We start from the raw sequence: 26,031 nt of genomic DNA, 5'->3' as shown, positions 1-26,031 counted from the left end.
TCTCTCTGAAATGGTTGTACTTATCGTCTGCAAGGCTATGTCGCGTGCTGCGGTATGCGGAGACACTGAAAGCACCATAGTAGAACACAGATTAAGCATCTAAGTTGATGTAATAGCCAGTAAGAAGTAGTACAATTCAAGTTTTAGGTATCGATTATTGACTTTTTAGCTGGCTTTGGTGCCTTGGACATGAGCTAGGACCTTAAGATTCTGCATGAAAGGAGGACTAGCAGCCGAGTTGCACGGGAGAATGTGAAAAGTGTTCATATGTAGTAAAAACCTGAGAAATCCGTCCGTTTTCGTCATTTGTTATCGAATTGACTTAAAGCCAGATCGTCATATTGGCCGCTCTTCTCTCTGAAACGGTTGTACTTATCGTCTGCAAAGCTATGTCGCGTGCTGCGGTATGCGGAGACACTAAAAGCACCATAGTACAACACGGATGAAGCTTCCATGTTGATGTGATAGCCAGTAAGAAGTAGTACAATTCAAGTTTTAGGTATTGATTATTGACTTTTTAGCTGGCTTTGGTGCCTTGGACATGAGCTAGGACCTTAAGATTCTGCATGAAAGGAGGACTAGCAGCCGCGTTGTACGGGAGAATGTGAAATGTGTTCATATGTAGTAAAAACCTGAGAAATCCGTCCGTTTTCGTCATTTGTTATCAAATCGACTTAAAGCCAGATCGTCACATTGGCTGCTCTTCTCTCTGAAACGGTTGTACTTATCGTCTGGAAAGCTTTGTCGCGTGCTGCGGTATGCGGAGACACTAAAAGCACCATAGTAGAACACATATGAAGCTTCTAAGATGATGTAATAGCCAGTAAGAAGTAGGACAGTTCAAGTTTTAGGTATCGATTATTGACTTTTTGCTGGCTTTGGTGCCTTGGAGATGAGCTTGGACCTTAAGATTCTGGATGAAAGGAGAAGTAGCAGCCGATTTGCACGGGAGAATGTGAAAAGTGTTCATATGTAGTAAAAACCTGAGAAATCCGTCCGTTTTCGTCATTTGTTATCGAATCGACTTAAAGCCAGATCGTCACATTGGCCGCTCTTCTCTCTGAAACGGTAGTACTTATCGTCTGCAAAGCTATGTCGATGGTGCGGTATGCGGAGACACTAAAAGCACCATAGTAGAACACACATGAAGCTTCTAAGTTGATGTAATAGCCAGTAAGAAGTAGAACAATTCAAATTAAAGGTATCGATTATTGACTACTTAGATGGATTTGTTGCCTTGGACATCCGCTAGGACCTTAAGATTCTGCATGAAAGGAGGACTAGCAGCCGAGTTGCACGGGAGAAGGTGAGAAGTGTTCATATGTAGTAAAAACCTGAGAAATCCGTCCGTTTTCGTCATTTGTTATCGAATCGACTTAAAGCCAGATTGTCACATTGGCCGCTCTTCTCTCTGAAACGGTTGTACTTATCGTCTGCAAAGCTATGTCGCGTGCTGCGGTATGCGGAGACACTAAAAGCACCATAGTAGAACACATATGAAGCTTCTATGATGATGTAATAGCCAGTAAGAAGTAGTACAATTCAAGTTTAAGGTATCGATTATCGACTTCTTAGATGGATTTGGTGCCTTGGACATGAGCTAGGACTTAAAGGTTCTGCATGAAAAGAGGACTAGCTGCCGAGTTCATGGGACAATATGAAAAGTGTTCATATGTAGTAAAAACCTGAGAAATCCGTCCGTTTTCGTCATTTGTTATCGAATCGCCTTAATGCCAGATCGTCACTTGGCCGCTCTTCTCTCTGAAACGGTTGTACTTATCGTCTGCAAAGCTATGTCGCGTACTGCGGTGTGCGGAGACACTAAAAGCACCATGGTAGAACACAGATGAAGCTTCTAAGTTGATGTAATAGCCAGTAAGATGTAGTACAATTCAAGTTTTAGGTATCGATTATTGACTTTTTAGCTGGCTTTGGTGCCTTGGACATGAGCTAGGACCTTACGATTTTGCATTAAAGGAGGACCAGCAGCCGAGTTGCACGGGAGAAAGTGAAAAGTATTCATATGTAGTAAAAACCTGAGAAATCCGTCCCTTTTCGTCATTTGTTATCGAATCGACTTAAAGCCAGATCGTCACATTGGCCGCTCTTCTCTCTGAAACGGTTGTACTTATCGTCTTCAAAGCTATGTCGCGTGCTGCGGTAGGCGGAGACACTAAAAGCACCATAGTACAACACAGATGAAGCTTCTAAGTTGATGTGATAGCCAGTAAGAAGTAGTACAATTCAAGTTTTAGGTATTGATTATTGATTTTTAGCTGGCTTTGGTGCCTTGGACATGAGCTAGGACCTTAAGATTCTGCATGAAAGGAGGACTAGCAGCCGCGTTGTACGGGAGAATGTGAAATGTGTTTATATGTAGTAAGAACCTGAGAAATCCGTCCGTTTTCGTCATTTGTTATCAAATCGACTTAAAGCCAGATCGTCACATTGGCTGCTCTTCTCTCTGAAACGGTTGTACTTATCGTCTGGAAAGCTTTGTCGCGTGCTGCGGTATGCGGAGACACTAAAAGCACCATAGTAGAACACAGATGAAGCTTCTAAGATGATGTAGTAGCCAGTAAGAAGTAGTACAATTAAAGTTTTAGGTATTGATTATTGACTTTTTAGCTGGCTTTGGTGCCTTGGACATGAGCTAGGACCTTAAGATTCTGCATGAAAGGAGGACTAGCAGCCGAGTTGCAGGGGAGAATGTGAAAAGTGTTCATATGTAGTAAGAACCTGAGAAATCCGTCCGTTTTCGTCATTTGTTATCGAATCGACTTAAAGCCAGATCGTCACATTGGCCGCTCGTCTCTCTGAAACGGTTGTACTTATCGTCTTCAAAGCTATGTCGCGTGCTGCGGTATGCGGAGACACTGAAAGCACCATAGTAGAACACAGATGAAGCTTCTAAGTTGATGTAATAGCCAGTAAGAAGTAGTACAATTCAAGTTTTAGGTATCGATTATTGACTTCTTAGCTGGCTTTGGTGCCTTGGACATGAGCTAGGACCTTAAGATTCTGCATGAAAGGAGGACTAGCAGCCGCGTTGGATGGGAGAATGTGAAATGTGTTCATATGTAGTAGAAACCTGAGAAATCCGTCCGTTTTCGTCACTTGTTATCGAATCGACTTAAAGCCCGATCGTCACATTGGCCGCTCTTCTCTCTCAAACGGTTGTACTTATCGTCTGCAAACCTATGTCGCGTGCTGCGGTATGCGGAGACAATAAAATCACCATACTAGAACACAGATGAAGCTTCTAAGTTGATTTGATTGCCCGTAATAAGTAGTACAATTCAAGTTTTAGGTATCGATTATTGACTTCTTAGATGGATTTGGTGCCTTGGACATGAGCTAGGACCTTAAGATTCTGCATGAAAGGAGGACTAGCAGCCGAGTTGCACGGGACAATATGAAAAGTGTTCATATGTAGTAAAAACCTGAGAAATCCGTCCGTTTTCGTCATTTGTTATCGAATCGCCTTAAAGCCAGATCGTCACTTGGCCGCTCTTCTCTCTGAAACGGTTGTACTTATCGTCTGCAAAGCTATGTTGCGTGCTGCGGTATGCGGAGACACTAAAAGCACCATAGTAGAACACAGATGAAGCTTCTATGATGATGTAATAGCCAGTAAGAAGTAGTACAATTCAAGTTTGAGGTATCGGTTATTGACTTTTTAGCTGGCTTTGGTCCCTTGGACATGAGCTAGGACCTTAAGATTCTGCATGGAAGGAGGACTAGCAGCCGAGTTGCACGGGAGAATGTGAAAAGTGTTCATATGTAGTAAAAACCTGAGAAATCCGTCCGTTTTCGTCATTTGTTATCGAATCGACTTAAAGCCAGATCGTCACATTGGCCGCTCTTCTCTCTGAAACGGTTGTACTTATCGTCTGCAAAGCTATGTCGCGTGCTGCGGTATGCGGAGACACTAAAAGCACCATACTAGAACACAGATGAAGCTTCTAAGTTGATGTAATAGCCAGTAAGAAGTAGTACAATTCAAGTTTTAGGTATCGATTATTGATTTTTTAGCTGGCTTTGGTGCCTTGGACATGAGCTAGGATCTTAAGATTCTGCATGAAAAGGAGGACTAGCAGCCGAGTTGCACGGGAGAATGTGAAAAGTGTTCATACGTAGTAAAAACCTGAGAAATCCGTCCCTTTTCGTCATTTGTTATCGAATCGACTTAAAGCCAGATCGTCACATTGGCCGCTCTTCTCTCTGAAACGGTTGTACTTATCGTCTGCAAAGCTATGTCGCGTGCTGCGGTATGCGGAGACACTAAAAGCACCATAGTAGAACACAGATGAAGCTTCTAAGTTGATGTAATAGCCAGTAAGAAGTAGTACAATTCAAGTTTTAGGTATCGATTATTGACTTTTTAGCTGGCTTTGGTGCCTTGGACATGAGCTAGGACCTTAAGATTCTGCATGAAAGGAGGACTAGCAGCCGCGTTTTATAGGAGAATGTGAAAAGTGTTCATATGTAGTAAAAACCTGAGAAATCCGTCCGTTTTCGTCATTTGTTATCGAATCGACTTAAAGCCAGATTGTCACATTGGCCGCTCTTCTCTCTGAAACGGTTGTACTTATCGCCTGCAAAGCTATGTCGCGTGCTGCGGTATGCGGAGACACTAAAAGCACCATAGTAGAACACATATGAAGCTTCTATGATGATGTAATAACCAGTAAGATGTAGTACAATTAAAGTTATAGGTATCGATTATCGTCTTCTTAGATGGATTTGGTGCCTTGGACATGAGCTAGGACTTAAAGATTCTGCATGAAAAGAGGACTAGCTGCCGAGTTGCATGGGACAATATGAAAAGTGTTCATATGTAGTAAAAACCTGAGAAATCCGTCCGTTTTCGTCATTTGTTATCGAATCGCCTTAATGCCAGAACGTAACTTGGCCGCTCTTCTCTCTGAAACGGTTGTACTTATCGTCTGCAAAGCTATGTCGCGTGCTGCGGTATGCGGAGACACTGAAAGCACCATAGTAGAACACAGATTAAGCATCTAAGTTGATGTAATAGCCAGTAAGAAGTAGTACAATTCAAGTTTTAGGTATCGATTATTGACTTTTTAGCTGGCTTTGGTGCCTTGGACATGAGCTAGGACCTTAAGATTCTGCATGAAAGGAGGACTAGCAGCCGAGTTGCACGGGAGAATGTGAAAAGTGTTCATATGTAGTAAAAACCTGAGAAATCCGTCCGTTTTCGTCATTTGTTATCGAATCGACTTAAAGCCAGATCGTCATATTGGCCGCTCTTCTCTCTGAAACGGTTGTACTTATCGTCTGCAAAGCTATGTCGTATGCTGCGGTAGGCGGAGACACTAAAACCACCACAGTAGAACACAGATGAAGCTTCTAATTTGATGTAACAGCCAGTAAGAAGTAGTACAATTCCAGTTTTAGGTATCGATTATTGACTTTTAAGCTGGCTTTGATGCCTTGGACATGAGCTAGGACCTTAAGAATCTGCATGAAAGGAGGATTAGCAGCCGACTTGCACGGGACAATGTGAAAAGTGCTCATATGTAGTAAAAACCTGAGAAATCCGTCCGTTTTCGTCAATTGTTATCGAATCGACTTAAAGCCAGATCGTCACATTGGCCGCTCTTCTCTCTGAAACGGTTGTACTTATCGTCTTCAAAGCTATGTCGCGTGCTGCGGTATGCGGAGACACTAAAAGCACCATAGTAGAACACAGATGAAGCTTCTAAGTTGATGTAATAGCCAGTAAGAAGTAGTACAATTCAAGTTTTAGGTATCGATTATTGATTTTTTAGCTGGCTTTGGTGCCTTGGACATGAGCTAGGATCTTAAGATTCTGCATGAAAAGGAGGACTAGCAGCCGAGTTGCACGGGACAATGTGAAAAGTGTTCATACGTAGTAAAAACCTGAGAAATCCGTCCCTTTTCGTCATTTGTTATCGAATCGACTTAAAGCCAGATCGTCACATTGGCCGCTCTTCTCTCTGAAACGGTTGTACTTATCGTCTTCAAAGCTATGTCGCGTGCTGCGGTATGCGGAGACACTAAAAGCACCACAGTACAACACAGACGAATCTTCTAAGTTGATGTGATAGCCAGTAAGAAGTAGTACAATTCAAGTTTTAGGTATTGATTATTGACTTTTTAGCTGGCTTTGGTGCTTTGGACATGAGCTAGGACCTTAAGATTCTGCATGAAAGGAGGACTAGCAGCCGCGTTGTACGGGAGAATGTGAAATGTGTTCATATGTAGTAAAAACCTGAGAAATCCGTCCGTTTTCGTCATTTGTTATCAAATCGACTTAAAGCCAGATCGTCACATTGGCTGCTCTTCTCTCTGAAACGGTTGTACTTATCGTCTGGAAAGCTTTGTCGCGTGCTGCGGTATGCGGAGACACTAAAAGCACCATAGTAGAACACAGATGAAGCTTTTAAGATGATGTAGTAGCCAGTAAGAAGTAGTACAATTCAAGTTTTAGGTATCGATTATTGACTTTTTAGCTGGCTTTGGTGCCTTGGAGATGAGCTAGGACCTTAAGATTCTGCATGAAAGGAGGACTAGCAGCCGAGTTGCACGGGAGAATGTGAAAAGTGTTCATATGTAGTAAAAACCTGAGAAATCCGTCCGTTTTCGTCATTTGTTATCGAATCGACTTAAAGCCAGATCGTCACATTGGCCGCTCGTCTCTCTGAAACGGTTGTACTTATCGTCTTCAAAGCTATGTCGCGTGCTGCGGTATGCGGAGACACTGAAAGCACCATAGTAGAACACAGATGAAGCTTCTAAGTTGATGTAATAGCCAGTAAGAAGTAGTACAATTCAAGTTTTAGGTATCGATTATTGACTTCTTAGCTGGCTTTGGTGCCTTGGACATGAGCTAGGACCTTAAGATTCTGCATGAAAGGAGGACTAGCAGCCGAGTTGCACGGGAGAATGTGAAAAATGTTCATATGCAGTAAAAACCTGAGAAATCCGTCCGTTTTCGTCATTTGTTATCGAATCGACTTAAAGCCAGATCGTCACATTGGCCGCTCTTCTCCCTGAAACGTTTCTACTTATCGTCTGCAAAGCTATGTCGCGTGCTGCGGTATGCGGAGACACTAAAAGCACCATAGTAGAACACAGATGAAGCTTCTATGATGATGTAATAGCCAGTTAGAAGTAGTACAATTCAAGTTTTAGGTATCGATTATTGACTTTTTAGCTGGCTTTGGTGCCTTGGACATGAGCTAGGACCTTAAGATTCTGCATGAAAGGAGGACTAGCAGCCGCGTTGTACGGGAGAATATGAAATGTGTTCATATGTACTAAAAACCTGAGAAATACGTCCGTTTTCGTCATTTGTTATCGAATCGACTTAAAGCCCGATCGTCACATTGGCCGCTCTTCTCTCTCAAACGGTTGTACTTATCGTCTGCAAAGCTATGTCACGTGCTGCGGTATGCGGAGACAATAAAATCACCATACTAGAACACAGATGAAGCTTCTAAGTTGATTTGATAGCCCGTAATAAGTAGTACAATTCAAGTTTTAAGTATCGATTATTGACTTCTTAGATGAATTTTGGTGCCTTGGACATGAGCTAGGACCTTAAGATTCTGCATGAAAGGAGGACTAGCAGCCGAGTTGCACGGGAGAATATGAAAAGTGTTCATATGTAGTAAAAACCTGAGAAATCCGTCCGTTTTCGTCATTTGTTATCGAATCGCCTTAAAGCCAGATCGTCACATTTGCCGCTCTTCTCTCTGAAACGATTGTACTTATCGTCTGCAAAGCTATGTTGCGTGCTGCGGTATGCGGAGACACTAAAAGCACCATAGTAGAACACAGATGAAGCTTCTATGATGATGCAATAGCCAGTAAGAAGTAGTACAATTCAAGTTTGAGGTATCGATTATTGACTTTTTAGCTCGCTTTGGTCCCTTGGACATGAGCTAGGACCTTAAGATTCTGCATGGAAGGAGGACTAGCAGCCGAGTTGCACGGGAGAATGTGAAAAGTGTTCATATGTAGTAAAAACCTGTGAAATCCGTCCGTTTTCGTCATTTGTTATCGAATCGACTTAAAGCCAGATCGTCACATTGGCCGCTCTTCTCTCTGAAACGGTTGTACTTATCGTCTGCAAAGCTATGTCGTATGCTGCGGTAGGCGGAGACACTAAAACCACCACAATTGAACACAGATGATGCTTCTAATTTGATGTAATAGCCAGTAAAAAGCAGTACAATTCAAGTTTTAGGTATCGATTATTGACTTTTTAGCTGGCTTTGGTGCCTTGGACATGAGCTAGGACCTTAAGATTCTGCATGAAAGGAGGACTAGCAGCCGAGTTGCACGGGAGAATGTGAAAAGTGTTCATATGTAGTAAAAACCTGAGAAATCCGTCCGTTTTCGTCATTTGTTATCGAATCGACTTAAAGCCAGATCGTCACATTGGCCGCTCTTCTCTCTGAAACGGTAGTACTTATCGTCAGCAAAGCTATTTCGCGTGCTGCGGTATGCGGAGACACTAAAATCACCATAGTAGAACACGGATGAAGCATCTAAGTTGATGTAATAGCCAGTAAGAAGTAGTCCAATTCAAATTTAGGTATCGATTATTGACTTTTTAGCTGGCTTTGGTGCCTTGGACATGAGCTAGGACCTTAAGATTCTGCATGAAAGGAGGACTAGCAGCCGAGTTGCACGGGACAATATGAAAAGTGTTCATATGTAGTAAAAACCTAAGAAATCCGTCCGTTTTCGTCATTTGTTATCGAATCGACTTAAAGCCAGATCGTTACATTGGCCGCTCTTCTCCCTGAAACGGTTCTACTTATCGTCTGCAAAGCTATGTCGCGTGCTGCGGTATGCGGAGACACTAAAAGCACCATAGTAGAACACAGATGAAGCTTCTAAGTTGATGTAATAGCCAGTAAGAAGTAGTACAATTCAAATTTTAGGTATCGATTATTGACTTTTTAGCTGTCTTTGGTGCCTTGGACATGAGCTAGGACCTTAAGATTCTGCATGAAAGGAGGACTAGCAGCCGCGTTGGATGGGAGAATGTGAAATGTGTTCATATGTAGTAGAAACCTGAGAAATCCGTCCGTTTTCGTCATTTGTTATCGAATCGACTTAAAGCCCGATCGTCACATTGGCCGCTCTTCTCTCTCAAACGGTTGTACTTATCGTCTGCAAAGCTATGTCGCGTGCTGCGGTATGCGGAGACAATAAAATCACCATACTAGAACACAGATGAAGCTTCTAAGTTGATTTGATAGCCCGTAATAAGTAGTACAATTCAAGTTTTAGGTATCGATTATTGACTTCTTAGATGAATTTTGGTGCCTTGGACATGAGCTAGGACCTTAAGATTCTGCATGAAAGGAGGACTAGCAGCCGAGTTGCACGGGACAATATGAAAAGTGTTCATATGTAGTAAAAACCTGAGAAATCCGTCCGTTTTCGTCATTTGTTATCGAATCGCCTTAAAGCCAGATCGTCACATTTGCCGCTCTTCTCTCTGAAACGGTTGTACTTATCGTCTGCAAAGCTATGTTGCGTGCTGCGGTATGCGGAGACACTAAAAGCACCATAGTAGAACACAGATGAAGCTTCTATGATGATGTAATAGCCAGTAAGAAGTAGTACAATTCAAGTTTGAGGTATCGTTTATTGAATTTTAGCTGGCTTTGGTCCCTTGGACATGAGCTAGGACCTTAAGATTCTGCATGGAAGGAGGACTAGCAGCCGAGTTGCACGGGAGAATGTGAAAAGTGTTCATATGTAGTAAAAACCTGAGAAATCCGTCCGTTTTCGTCATTTGTTATCGAATCGACTTAAAGCCAGATCGTCACATTGGCCGCTCTTCTCTCTGAAACGGTTGTACTTATCGTCTGCAAAGCTATGTCGCGTGCTGCGGTATGCGGAGACACTAAAAGCACCATAGTAGAACACAGATGAAGCTTCTAATTTGATGTAATAGCCAGTAAGAAGTAGTACAATTCAAGTTTTAGGTACTGATTATTGACTTTTTAGCTGGCTTTGGTGCCTTGGACATGAGCTATGACCTTAAGATTCTGCATGAAAGGAGGACTAGCAGCCGAGTTGCACGGGAGAATGTGAAAAGTGTTCATATGTAGTAAAAACCTGAGAAATCCGTCCGTTTTCGTCATTTGTTATCGAATCGACTTAAAGCCAGATCGTCACATTGGCCGCTCTTCTCTCTGAAACGGTTGTACTTATCGTCTTCAAAGCTATGTCGCGTGCTGCGGTATGCGGAGACACTAAAAGCACCATAGTAGAACACAGATGAAGCTTCTAAGTTGATGTAATAGCCAGTAAGAAGTAGTACAATTCAAGTTTTAGGTATCGATTATTGACTTTTTAGCTGGCTTTGGTGCCTTGGACATGAGCTAGGACCTTAAGATTCTGCATGAAAGGAGGATCAGCAGCCGAGTTGCACGGGAGAATGTGAAAAGTGTTCATATGTAGTAAAAACCTGAGAAATCCATCCGTTTTTGTCATTTGTTATCGAATCGACTTAAAGCCAGATCGACACATTGGCCGCTCTTCTCTCTGAAACGGTTGTACTTATCGTCTGCAACGCTATGTCGTATGCTGCGGTAGGCGGAGACACTAAAACCACCACAGTAGAACACAGATGAAGCTTCTAATTTGAAGTAATAACCAGTAAGAAGTAGTACAATTCAAGTTTAGGTATTGATTATTGACTTTTAAGCTGGCTTTGATGCCTTGGACATGAGCTAGGACCTTAAGAATCTGCATGAAAGGAGGATTAGCAGCCGAGTTGCACGGGAGAATGTGAAAAGTGTTCATATGTAGTAAAAACCTGAGAAATCCGTCCGTTTTCGTCATTTGTTATCGAATCGACTTAAAGCCACATCGTCACATTGGCCGCTCTTCTCTCTGAAACAGTTGTACTTATCGTCTTCAAAGCTATGTCGCGTGCTGCGGTATGCGGAGACACTAAAAGCACCATAGTAGAACACAGATGAAGCTTCTAAGTTGATGTAATAGCCAGTAAGAAGTAGTACAATTCAAGTTTTAGGTATCGATTATTGATTTTTTAGCTGGCTTTGGTGCCTTGGACATGAGCTAGGACCTTAAGATTCTGCATGAAAGGAGGACTAGCTGCCGCGTTGGATGGGAGAATGTGAAAAGTGTTCATATGTAGTAAAAACCTGAGAAATCCGTCCGTTTTCGTCATTTGTTATCGAATCGACTTAAAGCCAGATCGTCACATTGGCCGCTCTTCTCTCTGAAACGGTTGTACTTATCGTCTGCAAAGCTATGTCGTATGCTGCGGTAGGCGGAGACACTAAAACCACCACAATTGAACACAGATGAAGCTTCTAATTTGATGTAATAGCCAGTAAGAAGTAGTACAATTCAAGTTTTCGGTATCGATTATTGACTTTTTAGCTGTCTTTGGTGCCTTGGACATGAGCTAGGACCTTATGATTCTGCATGAAAGGAGGACTAGCAGCCGCGTTGGATGGGAGAATGTGAAATGTGTTCATATGTAGTAGAAACCTGAGAAATCCGTCCGTTTTCGTCATTTGTTATCGAATCGACTTAAAGCCCGATCGTCACATTGGCCGCTCTTCTCTCTCAAACGGTTGTACTTATCGTCTGCAAAGCTATGTCGCGTGCTGCGGTATGCGGAGACAATAAAAACACCATACTAGAACACAGATGAAGCTTCTAAGTTGATGTGATAGCCCGTAATAAGTAGTACAATTCAAGTTTTAGGTATCGATTATTGACTTCTTAGATGAATTTTGGTGCCTTGGACATGAGCTAGGACCTTAAGATTCTGCATGAAAGGAGGACTAGCAGCCGAGTTGCACGGGACAATATGAAAAGTGTTCATATGTAGTAAAAACCTGAGAAATCCGTCCGTTTTCGTCATTTGTTATCGAATCGCCTTAAAGCCAGATCGTCACATTTGCCGCTCTTCTCTCTGAAACGGTTGTACTTATCGTCTGCAAAGCTATGTTGCGTGCTGCGGTATGCGGATACACTAAAAGCACCATAGTAGAACACAGATGAAGCTTCTATGATGATGTAATAGCCAGTAAGAAGTAGTACAATTCAAGTTTGAGGTATCGTTTATTGACTTTTTAGCTGGCTTTGGTCCCTTGGACATGAGCTAGGACCTTAAGATTCTGCATGGAAGGAGGACTAGCAGCAGAGTTGCACGGGAGAATGTGAAAAGTGTTCATATGTAGTAAAAACCTGAGAAATCCGTCCGTTTTCGTCATTTGTTATCGAATCGACTTAAAGCCAGATCGTCACATTTGCCGCTCTTCTCTCTGAAACGGTTGTACTTATCGTCTGCAAAGCTATGTCGCGTGCTGCGGTATGCGGAGACACTAAAAGCACCATAGTAGAACACAGATGAAGCTTCTAATTTGATGTAATAGCCAGTAAGAAGTAGTACAATTCAAGTTTTAGGTACTGATTATTGACTTTTTAGCTGGCTTTGGTGCCTTGGACATGAGCTAGGACCTTAAGATTCTGCATGAAAGGAGGACTAGCAGCCGAGTTGCACGGGAGAATGTGAAAAGTGTTCATATGTAGTAAAAACCTGAGAAATCCGTCCGTTTTCGTCATTTGTTATCGAATCGACTTAAAGCCAGATCGTCACATTGGCCGCTCGTCTCTCTGAAACGGTTGTACTTATCGTCTTCAAAGCTATGTCGCGTGCTGCGGTATGCGGAGACACTGAAAGCACCATAGTAGAACACAGATGAAGCTTCTAAGTTGATGTAATAGCCAGTAAGAAGTAGTACAATTCAAGTTTTAGGTATCGATTATTGACTTCTTAGCTGGCTTTGGTGCCTTGGACATGAGCTAGGACCTTAAGATTCTGCATGAAAGGAGGACTAGCAGCCGAGTTGCACGGGAGAATGTGAAAAATGTTCATATGCAGTAAAAACCTGAGAAATCCGTCCGTTTTCGTCATTTGTTATCGAATCGACTTAAAGCCAGATCGTCACATTGGCCGCTCTTCTCCCTGAAACGTTTCTACTTATCGTCTGCAAAGCTATGTCGTGTGCTGCGGTATGCGGAGACACTAAAAGCACCATAGTAGAACACAGATGAAGCTTCTATGATGATGTAATAGCCAGTTAGAAGTAGTACAATTCAAGTTTTAGGTATCGATTATTGACTTTTTAGCTGGCTTTGGTGCCTTGGACATGAGCTAGGACCTTAAGATTCTGCATGAAAGGAGGACTAGCAGCCGCGTTGTACGGGAGAATATGAAATGTGTTCATATGTACTAAAAACCTGAGAAATACGTCCGTTTTCGTCATTTGTTATCGAATCGACTTAAAGCCCGATCGTCACATTGGCCGCTCTTCTCTCTCAAACGGTTGTACTTATCGTCTGCAAAGCTATGTCACGTGCTGCGGTATGCGGAGACAATAAAATCACCATACTAGAACACAGATGAAGCTTCTAAGTTGATTTGATAGCCCGTAATAAGTAGTACAATTCAAGTTTTAAGTATCGATTATTGACTTCTTAGATGAATTTTGGTGCCTTGGACATGAGCTAGGACCTTAAGATTCTGCATGAAAGGAGGACTAGCAGCCGAGTTGCACGGGAGAATATGAAAAGTGTTCATATGTAGTAAAAACCTGAGAAATCCGTCCGTTTTCGTCATTTGTTATCGAATCGCCTTAAAGCCAGATCGTCACATTTGCCGCTCTTCTCTCTGAAACGATTGTACTTATCGTCTGCAAAGCTATGTTGCGTGCTGCGGTATGCGGAGACACTAAAAGCACCATAGTAGAACACAGATGAAGCTTCTATGATGATGCAATAGCCAGTAAGAAGTAGTACAATTCAAGTTTGAGGTATCGATTATTGACTTTTTAGCTCGCTTTGGTCCCTTGGACATGAGCTAGGACCTTAAGATTCTGCATGGAAGGAGGACTAGCAGCCGAGTTGCACGGGAGAATGTGAAAAGTGTTCATATGTAGTAAAAACCTGTGAAATCCGTCCGTTTTCGTCATTTGTTATCGAATCGACTTAAAGCCAGATCGTCACATTGGCCGCTCTTCTCTCTGAAACGGTTGTACTTATCGTCTGCAAAGCTATGTCGTATGCTGCGGTAGGCGGAGACACTAAAACCACCACAATTGAACACAGATGATGCTTCTAATTTGATGTAATAGCCAGTAAAAAGCAGTACAATTCAAGTTTTAGGTATCGATTATTGACTTTTTAGCTGGCTTTGGTGCCTTGGACATGAGCTAGGACCTTAAGATTCTGCATGAAAGGAGGACTAGCAGCCGCGTTGCACGGGAGAATGTGAAATGTGTTCATGAGTAGTAGAAACCTGAGATATCCGTCCGTTTTCGTCATTTGTTATCGAATCGACTTAAAGCCCGATCGTCACATTGGCCGCTCTTCTCTCTGAAACGGTAGTACTTATCGTCAGCAAAGCTATTTCGCGTGCTGCGGTATGCGGAGACACTAAAATCACCATAGTAGAACACGGATGAAGCATCTAAGTTGATGTAATAGCCAGTAAGAAGTAGTCCAATTCAAATTTAGGTATCGATTATTGACTTTTTAGCTGGCTTTGGTGCCTTGGACATGAGCTAGGACCTTAAGATTCTGCATGAAAGGAGGACTAGCAGCCGAGTTGCACGGGACAATATGAAAAGTGTTCATATGTAGTAAAAACCTAAGAAATCCGTCCGTTTTCGTCATTTGTTATCGAATCGACTTAAAGCCAGATCGTTACATTGGCCGCTCTTCTCCCTGAAACGGTTCTACTTATCGTCTGCAAAGCTATGTCGCGTGCTGCGGTATGCGGAGACACTAAAAGCACCATAGTAGAACACAGATGAAGCTTCTAAGTTGATGTAATAGCCAGTAAGAAGTAGTACAATTCAAATTTTAGGTATCGATTATTGACTTTTTAGCTGTCTTTGGTGCCTTGGACATGAGCTAGGACCTTAAGATTCTGCATGAAAGGAGGACTAGCAGCCGCGTTGGATGGGAGAATGTGAAATGTGTTCATATGTAGTAGAAACCTGAGAAATCCGTCCGTTTTCGTCATTTGTTATCGAATCGACTTAAAGCCCGATCGTCACATTGGCCGCTCTTCTCTCTCAAACGGTTGTACTTATCGTCTGCAAAGCTATGTCGCGTGCTGCGGTATGCGGAGACAATAAAATCACCATACTAGAACACAGATGAAGCTTCTAAGTTGATTTGATAGCCCGTAATAAGTAGTACAATTCAAGTTTTAGGTATCGATTATTGACTTCTTAGATGAATTTTGGTGCCTTGGACATGAGCTAGGACCTTAAGATTCTGCATGAAAGGAGGACTAGCAGCCGAGTTGCACGGGACAATATGAAAAGTGTTCATATGTAGTAAAAACCTGAGAAATCCGTCCGTTTTCGTCATTTGTTATCGAATCGCCTTAAAGCCAGATCGTCACATTTGCCGCTCTTCTCTCTGAAACGGTTGTACTTATCGTCTGCAAAGCTATGTTGCGTGCTGCGGTATGCGGAGACACTAAAAGCACCATAGTAGAACACAGATGAAGCTTCTATGATGATGTAATAGCCAGTAAGAAGTAGTACAATTCAAGTTTGAGGTATCGTTTATTGAATTTTAGCTGGCTTTGGTCCCTTGGACATGAGCTAGGACCTTAAGATTCTGCATGGAAGGAGGACTAGCAGCCGAGTTGCACGGGAGAATGTGAAAAGTGTTCATATGTAGTAAAAACCTGAGAAATCCGTCCGTTTTCGTCATTTGTTATCGAATCGACTTAAAGCCAGATCGTCACATTGGCCGCTCTTCTCTCTGAAACGGTTGTACTTATCGTCTGCAAAGCTATGTCGCGTGCTGCGGTATGCGGAGACACTAAAAGCACCATAGTAGAACACAGATGAAGCTTCTAATTTGATGTAATAGCCAGTAAGAAGTAGTACAATTCAAGTTTTAGGTACTGATTATTGACTTTTTAGCTGGCTTTGGTGCCTTGGACATGAGCTATGACCTTAAGATTCTGCATGAAAGGAGGACTAGCAGCCGAGTTGCACGGGAGAATGTGAAAAGTGTTCATATGTAGTAAAAACCTGAGAAATCCGTCCGTTTTCGTCATTTGTTATCGAATCGACTTAAAGCCAGATCGTCACATTGGCCGCTCTTCTCTCTGAAACGGTTGTACTTATCGTCTTCAAAGCTATGTCGCGTGCTGCGGTATGCGGAGACACTAAAAGCACCATAGTAGAACACAGATGAAGCTTCTAAGTTGATGTAATAGCCAGTAAGAAGTAGTACAATTCAAGTTTTAGGTATCGATTATTGACTTTTTAGCTGGCTTTGGTGCCTTGGACATGAGCTAGGACCTTAAGATTCTGCATGAAAGGAGGATCAGCAGCCGAGTTGCACGGGAGAATGTGAAAAGTGTTCATATGTAGTAAAAACCTGAGAAATCCATCCGTTTTTGTCATTTGTTATCGAATCGACTTAAAGCCAGATCGACACATTGGCCGCTCTTCTCTCTGAAACGGTTGTACTTATCGTCTGCAACGCTATGTCGTATGCTGCGGTAGGCGGAGACACTAAAACCACCACAGTAGAACACAGATGAAGCTTCTAATTTGAAGTAATAACCAGTAAGAAGTAGTACAATTCAAGTTTAGGTATTGATTATTGACTTTTAAGCTGGCTTTGATGCCTTGGACATGAGCTAGGACCTTAAGAATCTGCATGAAAGGAGGATTAGCAGCCGAGTTGCACGGGAGAATGTGAAAAGTGTTCATATGTAGTAAAAACCTGAGAAATCCGTCCGTTTTCGTCATTTGTTATCGAATCGACTTAAAGCCACATCGTCACATTGGCCGCTCTTCTCTCTGAAACAGTTGTACTTATCGTCTTCAAAGCTATGTCGCGTGCTGCGGTATGCGGAGACACTAAAAGCACCATAGTAGAACACAGATGAAGCTTCTAAGTTGATGTAATAGCCAGTAAGAAGTAGTACAATTCAAGTTTTAGGTATCGATTATTGATTTTTTAGCTGGCTTTGGTGCCTTGGACATGAGCTAGGACCTTAAGATTCTGCATGAAAGGAGGACTAGCTGCCGCGTTGGATGGGAGAATGTGAAAAGTGTTCATATGTAGTAAAAACCTGAGAAATCCGTCCGTTTTCGTCATTTGTTATCGAATCGACTTAAAGCCAGATCGTCACATTGGCCGCTCTTCTCTCTGAAACGGTTGTACTTATCGTCTGCAAAGCTATGTCGTATGCTGCGGTAGGCGGAGACACTAAAACCACCACAATTGAACACAGATGAAGCTTCTAATTTGATGTAATAGCCAGTAAGAAGTAGTACAATTCAAGTTTTCGGTATCGATTATTGACTTTTTAGCTGTCTTTGGTGCCTTGGACATGAGCTAGGACCTTATGATTCTGCATGAAAGGAGGACTAGCAGCCGCGTTGGATGGGAGAATGTGAAATGTGTTCATATGTAGTAGAAACCTGAGAAATCCGTCCGTTTTCGTCATTTGTTATCGAATCGACTTAAAGCCCGATCGTCACATTGGCCGCTCTTCTCTCTCAAACGGTTGTACTTATCGTCTGCAAAGCTATGTCGCGTGCTGCGGTATGCGGAGACAATAAAAACACCATACTAGAACACAGATGAAGCTTCTAAGTTGATGTGATAGCCCGTAATAAGTAGTACAATTCAAGTTTTAGGTATCGATTATTGACTTCTTAGATGAATTTTGGTGCCTTGGACATGAGCTAGGACCTTAAGATTCTGCATGAAAGGAGGACTAGCAGCCGAGTTGCACGGGACAATATGAAAAGTGTTCATATGTAGTAAAAACCTGAGAAATCCGTCCGTTTTCGTCATTTGTTATCGAATCGCCTTAAAGCCAGATCGTCACATTTGCCGCTCTTCTCTCTGAAACGGTTGTACTTATCGTCTGCAAAGCTATGTTGCGTGCTGCGGTATGCGGATACACTAAAAGCACCATAGTAGAACACAGATGAAGCTTCTATGATGATGTAATAGCCAGTAAGAAGTAGTACAATTCAAGTTTGAGGTATCGTTTATTGACTTTTTAGCTGGCTTTGGTCCCTTGGACATGAGCTAGGACCTTAAGATTCTGCATGGAAGGAGGACTAGCAGCAGAGTTGCACGGGAGAATGTGAAAAGTGTTCATATGTAGTAAAAACCTGAGAAATCCGTCCGTTTTCGTCATTTGTTATCGAATCGACTTAAAGCCAGATCGTCACATTTGCCGCTCTTCTCTCTGAAACGGTTGTACTTATCGTCTGCAAAGCTATGTCGCGTGCTGCGGTATGCGGAGACACTAAAAGCACCATAGTAGAACACAGATGAAGCTTCTAATTTGATGTAATAGCCAGTAAGAAGTAGTACAATTCAAGTTTTAGGTACTGATTATTGACTTTTTAGCTGGCTTTGGTGCCTTGGACATGAGCTAGGACCTTAAGATTCTGCATGAAAGGAGGACTAGCAGCCGAGTTGCACGGGAGAATGTGAAAAGTGTTCATATGTAGTAAAAACCTGAGAAATCCGTCCGTTTTCGTCATTTGTTATCGAATCGACTTAAAGCCAGATCGTCACATTGGCCGCTCTTCTCTCTGAAACGGTTGTACTTATCGTCTTCAAAGCAATGTCGCGTGCTGCGGTATGCGGAGACACTAAAAGCACCATAGTAGAACACAGATGAAGCTTCTAAGTTGATGTAATAGCCAGTAAGAAGTAGTACAATTCAAGTTTTAGGTATCGATTATTGACTTTTTAGCTGGCTTTGGTGCCTTGGACATGAGCTAGGACCTTAAGATTCTGCATGAAAGGAGGATCAGCAGCAGAGTTGCACGGGAGAATGTGAAAAGTGTTCATATGTAGTAAAAACCTGAGAAATCCATCCGTTTTTGTCATTTGTTATCGAATCGACTTAAAGCCAGATCGACACATTGGCCGCTCTTCTCTCTGAAACGGTTGTACTTATCGTCTGCAAAGCTATGTCGTATGCTGCGGTAGGCGGAAACACTGAAACCACCACAGTAGGATACAGATGAAGCTTCTAATTTGAAGTAATAACCAGTAAGAAGTAGTACAATTCAAGTTTAGGTATTGATTATTGACTTTTAAGCTGGCTTTGATGCCTTGGACATGAGCTAGGACCTTAAGAATCTGCATGAAAGGAGGATTAGCAGCCGAGTTGCACGGGAGAATGTGAAAAGTGTTCATATGTAGTAAAAACCTGAGAAATCCGTCCGTTTTCGTCATTTGTTATCGAATCGACTTAAAGCCACATCGTCACATTGGCCGCTCTTCTCTCTGAAACAGTTGTACTTATCGTCTTCAAAGCTATGTCGCGTGCTGCGGTATGCGGAGACACTAAAAGCACCATAGTAGAACACAGATGAAGCTTCTAAGTTGATGTAATAGCCAGTAAGAAGTAGTACAATTCAAGTTTTAGGTATCGATTATTGATTTTTTAGCTGGCTTTGGTGCCTTGGACATGAGCTAGGACCTTAAGATTCTGCATGAAAGGAGGACTAGCTGCCGCGTTGGATGGGAGAATGTGAAAAGTGTTCATATGTAGTAAAAACCTGAGAAATCCGTCCGTTTTCGTCATTTGTTATCGAATCGACTTAAAGCCAGATCGTCACATTGGCCGCTCTTCTCTCTGAAACGGTTGTACTTATCGTCTGCAAAGCTATGTCGTATGCTGCGGTAGGCGGAGACACTAAAACCACCACAATTGAACACAGATGAAGCTTCTAATTTGATGTAATAGCCAGTAAGAAGTAGTACAATTCAAGTTTTCGGTATCGATTATTGACTTTTTAGCTGTCTTTGGTGCCTTGGACATGAGCTAGGACCTTATGATTCTGCATGAAAGGAGGACTAGCAGCCGCGTTGGATGGGAGAATGTGAAATGTGTTCATATGTAGTAGAAACCTGAGAAATCCGTCCGTTTTCGTCATTTGTTATCGAATCGACTTAAAGCCCGATCGTCACATTGGCCGCTCTTCTCTCTCAAACGGTTGTACTTATCGTCTGCAAAGCTATGTCGCGTGCTGCGGTATGCGGAGACAATAAAAACACCATACTAGAACACAGATGAAGCTTCTAAGTTGATGTGATAGCCCGTAATAAGTAGTACAATTCAAGTTTTAGGTATCGATTATTGACTTCTTAGATGAATTTTGGTGCCTTGGACATGAGCTAGGACCTTAAGATTCTGCATGAAAGGAGGACTAGCAGCCGAGTTGCACGGGACAATATGAAAAGTGTTCATATGTAGTAAAAACCTGAGAAATCCGTCCGTTTTCGTCATTTGTTATCGAATCGCCTTAAAGCCAGATCGTCACATTTGCCGCTCTTCTCTCTGAAACGGTTGTACTTATCGTCTGCAAAGCTATGTTGCGTGCTGCGGTATGCGGATACACTAAAAGCACCATAGTAGAACACAGATGAAGCTTCTATGATGATGTAATAGCCAGTAAGAAGTAGTACAATTCAAGTTTGAGGTATCGTTTATTGACTTTTTAGCTGGCTTTGGTCCCTTGGACATGAGCTAGGACCTTAAGATTCTGCATGGAAGGAGGACTAGCAGCAGAGTTGCACGGGAGAATGTGAAAAGTGTTCATATGTAGTAAAAACCTGAGAAATCCGTCCGTTTTCGTCATTTGTTATCGAATCGACTTAAAGCCAGATCGTCACATTTGCCGCTCTTCTCTCTGAAACGGTTGTACTTATCGTCTGCAAAGCTATGTCGCGTGCTGCGGTATGCGGAGACACTAAAAGCACCATAGTAGAACACAGATGAAGCTTCTAATTTGATGTAATAGCCAGTAAGAAGTAGTACAATTCAAGTTTTAGGTACTGATTATTGACTTTTTAGCTGGCTTTGGTGCCTTGGACATGAGCTAGGACCTTAAGATTCTGCATGAAAGGAGGACTAGCAGCCGAGTTGCACGGGAGAATGTGAAAAGTGTTCATATGTAGTAAAAACCTGAGAAATCCGTCCGTTTTCGTCATTTGTTATCGAATCGACTTAAAGCCAGATCGTCACATTGGCCGCTCTTCTCTCTGAAACGGTTGTACTTATCGTCTTCAAAGCAATGTCGCGTGCTGCGGTATGCGGAGACACTAAAAGCACCATAGTAGAACACAGATGAAGCTTCTAAGTTGATGTAATAGCCAGTAAGAAGTAGTACAATTCAAGTTTTAGGTATCGATTATTGACTTTTTAGCTGGCTTTGGTGCCTTGGACATGAGCTAGGACCTTAAGATTCTGCATGAAAGGAGGATCAGCAGCAGAGTTGCACGGGAGAATGTGAAAAGTGTTCATATGTAGTAAAAACCTGAGAAATCCATCCGTTTTTGTCATTTGTTATCGAATCGACTTAAAGCCAGATCGACACATTGGCCGCTCTTCTCTCTGAAACGGTTGTACTTATCGTCTGCAAAGCTATGTCGTATGCTGCGGTAGGCGGAAACACTGAAACCACCACAGTAGGATACAGATGAAGCTTCTAATTTGAAGTAATAACCAGTAAGAAGTAGTACAATTCAAGTTTAGGTATTGATTATTGACTTTTAAGCTGGCTTTGATGCCTTGGACATGAGCTAGGACCTTAAGAATCTGCATGAAAGGAGGATTAGCAGCCGAGTTGCACGGGAGAATGTGAAAAGTGTTCATATGTAGTAAACACCTGAGAAATCCGTCCGTTTTCGTCATTTGTTATCGAATCGACTTAAAGCCACATCGTCACATTGGCCGCTCTTCTCTCTGAAACAGTTGTACTTATCGTCTTCAAAGCTATGTCGCGTGCTGCGGTATGCGGAGACACTAAAAGCACCATAGTAGAACACAGATGAAGCTTCTAAGTTGATGTAATAGCCAGTAAGAAGTAGTACAATTCAAGTTTTAGGTATCGATTATTGATTTTTTAGCTGGCTTTGGTGCCTTGGACATGAGCTAGGACCTTAAGATTCTGCATCAAAAGGAGGACTAGCAGCCGAGTTGCACGGGACAATGTGAAAAGTGTTCATATGTAGTAAAAACCTGAGAAATCCGTCCGTTTTCGTCATTTGTTATCGAATTGACTTAAAGCCAGATCGTCACATTGGCCGCTCTTCTCTCTGAAACGGTTGTACTTATCGTCTGCAAAGCTATGTCGTATGCTGCGGTAGGCGGAGACACTAAAACCACCACAATTGAACACAGATGAAGCTTCTAATTTGATGTAATAGCCAGTAAGAAGTAGTACAATTCAAGTTTTCGGTATCGATTATTGACTTTTTAGCTGGCTTTGGTGCCTTGGACATGAGCTAGGACCTTAAGATTCTGCATGAAAGGAGGACTAGCAGCCGCGTTGTACGGGAGAATGTGAAAAGTGTTCATATGTATTAAAAACCTGAGAAATCCGTCCGTTTTCGTCATTTGTTATCGAATCGACTTAAAGCCAGATCGTCACATTGGCTGCTCTTCTCTCTGAAACGGTTGTACTTATCGTCTGGAAAGCTTTTCCGCGTGCTGCGGTATGCGGAGACACTAAAAGCACCATAGTAGAACACAGATGAAGCTTCTAAGATGATGTAATAGCCAGTAAGAAGTAGTACAATTCAAGTTTTAGGTATCGATTATATACTTTTTAGCTGGCTTTGGTGCCTTGGACATGAGCTAGGACCTTAAGATTCTGCATGAAAGGAGGACTAGCAGCCGAGGTGCACGGGAGAATGTGAAAAGTGTTCATATGTCGTAAAAACCTGAGAAATCCGTCCGTTTTCGTCATTTGTTATCGAATCGACTTAAAGCCAGATCGTCACTTTGGCCCCTCTTTTCTCTGAAACGGTTGTACTTATCGTCTGCAAAGCTATGTCGCGTGCTGCGGTGTGCGGAGACACTAAAAGCACCATGGTAGAACACAGATGAAGCTTCTAAGTTGATGTAATATCCAGTAAGAAGTAGTACAATTCAAGTTTTAGGTATCGATTATTGACTTTTTATCTGGCTTTGGTGCCTTGGACATGAGCTAGGACCTTAAGATTCTGCATGAAAGGAGGACTAGCAGCCGAGTTGCACGGGAGAATGTGAAAAGTGTTCATATGTAGTAAAAACCTGAGAAATCCGTCCGTTTTCGTCATTTGTTATCGAATCGACTTAAAGCCAGATCGTCACATTAGCCCCTCTTTTCTCTGAAACGGTTGTACTTATCGTCTGCAAAGCTATGTCGCGTGCTGCGGTGTGCGGACACACTAAAAGCACCATGGTAGAACACAGATGAAGCTTCTAAGTTGATGTAATAGCCAGTAAGAAGTAGTACAATTCAAGTTTTAGGTATCGATTATTGACTTTTTAGCTGGCTTTGGTGCCTTGGACATGAGCTAGGACCTTAAGATTCTGCATGAAAGGAGGACTAGCAGCCGCGTTGCACGGGAGAATGTGAAATGTGTTCATATGTAGTAGAAACCTGAGAAATCCGTCCGTTTTCGTCATTTGTTATCGAATCGACTTAAAGCCCGATCGTCACATTGGCCGCTCTTCTCTCTGAAACGGTTGTACTTATCGTCTGCAAAGCTATGTCGCGTTCTGCGGTATGCGGAGACAATAGAATCACCATAGTAGAACACAGATGAAGCTTCTAAGTCGATGTAATAACCAGTAAGAAGTAGTACAATTCAAGTTTTAGGTACTGATTATTGACTTTTTAGCTGGCTTTGGTGCCTTGGACATGAGCTACGACCTTAAGATTCTGCATGAAAGGAGGACTAGCAGCCGAGTTGCACGGGAGAATTTGAAAAGAGTTCATATGTAGTAAAAACCTGAGAAATCCGTCCGTTTTCGTCATTTGTTATCGAATCGACTTAAAGCCAGATCGTCATATTGGCCGCTCTTCTCTCTGAAACGGTTGTACTTATCGTCTGCAAAGCTATGTCGCGTCCTGCGGTATGCGGAGACACTAGAAGCACCATATTAGAACACAGATGAAGCTTCTATGATGATGTAATAGCAAGTAAGAAGTAGTACAATTCAAGTTTTAGGTATCGATTATTGACTTTTTAGCTGGCTTTGGTGCCTTGGACATGAGCTAGGACCTTAAGATTCTGCATGAAAGGAGGACTAGCAGCCGCGTTGGATAGGAGAGTGTGAAAGGTGTTCATATGCAGTAAAAACCTGAGAAATCCGTCCGTTTTCGTCATTTGTAATCGAATCGACTTAAAGCCAGATCGTCACATTGGCCGCTCTTCTCTCTGAAACGGTTGTACTTATCGCCTGCAAAGCTATGTCGCGTGCTGCGGTATGCGGAGACTCTAAAAGCACCATAGTAGAACACAGATGAAGCTTCTAAGTTGATGTAATAGCCAGTAAGAAGTAGTACAATTCAAGTATTAGGTATCGATTATTGACTATTTAGCTGGCTTTGGTGCCTTGGACATGAGCTAGGACGTTAAGATTCTGCATGAATGGAGGACTAGCAGCCGAGTTGCAAGGGAGAATGTGAAAAGTATTCATATGTAGTAAAAAAATGAGAAATCCGTCCGTTTTAGTCATTTGTTATCGAATCGACTTAAAGCCACATCGTCACATTGGCCGCTCTTCTCTCTGAAACGGTTGTTCTTATCGTCTTCAAAGCTATGTCGCGTGCTGCGGTATGCGGAGACACTAAAAGCACGATAGTAGAACACAGATGAAGCTTCTAAGTTGATGTAGTAGCCAGTAAGAAGTAGTACAATTCAAGTTTTAGGTATCGATTATTGATTTTTTAGCTGGCTTTGGTGCCTTGGACATGAGCTAGGACCTTAAGATTCTGCATCAAAATGAGGACTAGCAGCCGAGTTGCACGGGACAATGTGAAAAGTGTTCATATGTAGTAAATACCTGAGAAATCCGTCCGTTTTCGTCATTTGTTATCGAATCGACTTAAAGCCAGATCGTCACATTGGCTGCTCTTCTCTCTGAAACGGTTGTACTTATCGTCTGCAAAACTATGTCGCGTGCTGCGGTATGCGGAGAAACTAAAAGCACCGTAGTAGAACACAGATGAAGCTTCTAAGTTGATGTAATAACCAGTAAGAAGTAGTACAGTTCAAGTTTTAGGTACTTATTATTGACTTTTTAGCTGGCTTTGGTGCCGTGGACATGAGCTAGGACCTTACGATTCTGCATGAAAGGAGGACTAGCAGCCGCGTTGCACGGGAGAATGTGAAATGTGTTCATATGTAGTAGAAACCTGAGAAATCCGTCCGTTTTCGTCATTTGTTATCGAATCGACTTAAAGCCCGATCGTCACATTGGCCGATCTTCTCTCTGAAACGGTTGTACTTATCGTCTTCAAAGCTATGTCGCGTGCTGCGGTATGCGGAGACAATAAAATCACCATAGTAGAACACAGATGAAGCTTCTAAGTCGATGTAATAGCCAGTAGGAAGTAGTACAATTCACGTTTTAGGTACTGATTATTGACTTTTTAGCTGGCTTTGGTGCCTTGGACATGAGCTAGGACCTTAAGATTCTGCATGAAAGGAGGACGAGCAGCCGAGTTGCACGGGAGAATGTGAAAAGTGTTCATATGTAGTAAAAACCTGAGAAATCCGTCCGTTTTCGTCATTTGTTATCGAATCGACTTAAAGCCAGATCGTCACATTGGCCGCTCTTCTCTCTGAAACGGTTGTACTTATCGTCTGCAAAGCTATGTCGCGTGCTGCGGTATGGGGAGACACTAAAAGCACCATAGAAGAACACAGATGAAACTTCTATGATGATGTAATAGCAAGTAAGAAGTAGTACAATTCAAGTTTTAGGTATCGATTATTGACTTTTTAGCTGGCTTTGGTGCCTTGGACATGAGCTAGGACCTTAAGATTCTGCATGAAAGGAGGACTAGCAGCCGCGTTGGATAGGAGAATGTGAAAAGTGTTCATATGTAGTAAAAACCTGAGAAATCCGTCCGTTTTCGTCATTTGTTATCGAATCGACTTAAAGCCAGATCGTCA

This window comes from Schistocerca gregaria, unplaced genomic scaffold (assembly GCF_023897955.1).
Source record: "Schistocerca gregaria isolate iqSchGreg1 unplaced genomic scaffold, iqSchGreg1.2 ptg000486l, whole genome shotgun sequence".
Classification (NCBI taxonomy): domain Eukaryota; kingdom Metazoa; phylum Arthropoda; class Insecta; order Orthoptera; family Acrididae; genus Schistocerca; species Schistocerca gregaria.
This window is presented reverse-complemented; position numbering follows the sequence as displayed.